At 50.8% G+C, this 2,664-nt stretch overlaps 1 long non-coding RNA gene across 1 annotated transcript; it reads left to right on the top strand.

Annotated features, from left to right (window-relative positions):
- Window positions 1–631: 631 nt before the first annotated feature.
- LOC139834178 (uncharacterized) lies at window positions 632–1,055 on the top strand. Its single transcript, XR_011749613.1, has 2 exons — window positions 632–839; window positions 912–1,055. It is a non-coding gene; the product is annotated as an uncharacterized lncRNA (long non-coding RNA).
- The last annotated feature ends 1,609 nt before the right edge of the window (window positions 1,056–2,664 follow it).

Raw genomic sequence — 2,664 nt, 5'->3', positions numbered from 1 at the left:
GAAGGGGCCAACGGTGACACTATCAAGACATACACCCGAGTGTACTTGTGGTACATGATTTCGAGGACTCTCTTTGCTGACAGTGGTGGGAAGTTGGCCCATTGGTGTTGGCTCAAGGCGCTTATGGTGTTGGAGCACCGGTGGAGTTGGGGAACAGCGGCACTTGCCTACCTCTACCGGCAGGTGAAGATTTGCTGCATGTACTATTCTTCTCATGTATGTGTGCTAGACAAAGTACTAACCCAATGTCTTATTTTTGCAGTTGGACGAAGCTTGTCGCAGGACTGGGAGCGGCGGTATTGGTGGATGCTTGCTCCTACTTTCCGTATGGAGCTGGGACCGCCTATCAGTTCGGCGGCCCAGGATACTCACCGAGAGGCCATGGCCTCATTACCGGGACAACCTTGATCGGGAGCCGACTTGGGAGCCGACTTGGGCATTTCTTTGGGACAATGTCTCGGAGATGACGAGCGATCCAAAGATCATGTACAGGCACTACACTGAGGAGTTGGACACTCTTACCGCTGAGCAGGTAACCGATTTAAACCATCACTCTTTTGCAATCCGAGTTCATAAATTCTGCTAGCATGTTGTAAATTCTGAAATATTTGTATGCTGCAGGTGGATTGGGAGCCATATGGTACCTACTACCATATTGGCGCGGGGATGGCTGACCTCAACCCCAAGTGCGTTGAGGAGGCGCGTTTCTGGCGTATGCGCTTCCCACTCATATGCATGTGGCTTGTTGAGTACCACCAGCCGCACAGAGTGATGAGACAGTTTGGGCTGTATCAGGAGTGCCCACCTCAGTGGCAAGACACGGACCACGCGCTTCATAGGTAAACTTCTTGAATCATGCGATGGAAGCTTGTTGATTGAAAAGATAGAATCTAACTTCTTGATTCTTGCAGGCTTGATAGGCAGCGGCAGAGGAAGATCACAAATTGGCCTGACCATCATAGAGGCCACGTCACAGCGTTCCAACACTGTTTGGAAGCGGTACGGAATGCTGGCCATGTGGAGATTGTCCCCCACGACTTGGCCGCTTTCAACAACTATCTCCAATGGTTTCATCAAAGCACGCGTATCGAGTTAGTGAAACCCGCGTATGATGACGACATCTTGGACGACCCCATCGAGTTCGATGAGGTTGCGCAAAGCCAGCACGACATCTATGCTCGCAAAGGAAGATCGACTTCTATTGCTTCCGAGCTGAACTTCGTGGTAATGTATTCTCTCGTTAGCTAGTACATCATCTACATTGGCATGTGATCGCTCAAATTTTGTATAATATGTTTATCGCAGCGGTCCGAGATCCAAAAAACAGCTGAGCAGTGCGAGGTTGTTTGGGATCAGAGCCATACAAATAAGAAGCCTATCGGACCGATGCGGCATTTCATTAAGGTATGGTCACCAACTTTCAATGTAAGCTAGTGTGTTCGGGTGGCTTTGTAACCATGACTTCCACGACGCAGAACACTGCACGAAAGATGCGGCGGTTAGCCAACTTGCTAGGTTGCCGCGACACCGAAATTGCGGCTACATCCTCTTCTGAAGATGCGGAGGTTTGGACTATTTTGTTACCACTCAAACATGTGCTTACTAGTTTCAACTTTTTGTAATCTCATGTGTTCATGTTTCTAAAGATTCCTAACGACGACACCATCCTGAGTCAAGGCATTGCGAGTCAACGCAAGAAGCAAGCCACACGGTCTGCGTACCAGTTGAAGCCAAGGGGCAAGGCTCCAGCTCAATACACTCCGGACGATTATGTCAACCGAGCAAAGAAGGTTGTGATTGAGGAGGATGAGGAGCCGCCGCGGAGATCATCTTTGAGGAGGATGAGGAACGATGAGCCGTTATCTTCAGAGGAGGAGGAGCAGGAGGTGCAGCAGCAACAACAGCCACGACAACGGACGAAAAGGTTGGCCGTCCGGAAGCAGCCCGTGAGGAGGGGACGTCGCGGAGGATAGATGCATTTGCTAGTGTTGTGAACTCTATCTTCATAAGTATCGTGTTGTGAACCCTATGTCATTTCGAACCATGTCTCTATTGCTACGTGTTGTTTGAATCTATATGCTACGATGTGATCTATGATGTGTGCCATGTGTATGTTCTATGTGTATGAAATTGCTATTGTTGTGTTGAAAATTGTTTAAATAAGGCAAGAATTTTCTTTTAACACAAGTCAACGTGTGGCGCCCCTCAGGCCGGCGCCACACCTCACAGTGTGACGCCCATGGCGTCGGCGCCACACAATGCAGCTTATATGTCGAAAACATCCAGGGCTCTGGAAGTTTAGTCCTTAGCCGTTTTGGCGAGGCTGTTTGTGTGGCGCCTGTGGCACTGGCGCCACACTTCACTGTGTGGCGCCCGTGGCGTCGGCGCCACACATACAACCTTGCCAAAACGGCTAAGTCCCAGAAGTATTGTCTTACAGTATGTTTTGGTCAATTATAAGTGCATGTGTGGCGTCGATGGGAGCGGCGCCACACATCCTGCCACGTCGGATCGGCGCACAGCTCAGCGTCGAGGGCGCCACGTCGGCTGGGCGAGTGGCGCCGCTGGCAGGGGCGCCACACTGTGAGGTGTGGCGCCGATGTGAGGGGCGCCACACAAAAGGTTAGATGGGTGAAATAGTTTCGCCGGAGGGTCAGTTTGTGC

The sequence above is a fragment of the Lolium perenne genome, chromosome 7 (assembly GCF_019359855.2).
Source record: "Lolium perenne isolate Kyuss_39 chromosome 7, Kyuss_2.0, whole genome shotgun sequence".
NCBI lineage: Eukaryota > Viridiplantae > Streptophyta > Magnoliopsida > Poales > Poaceae > Lolium > Lolium perenne.
This window is presented reverse-complemented; position numbering and strand designations above follow the sequence as displayed.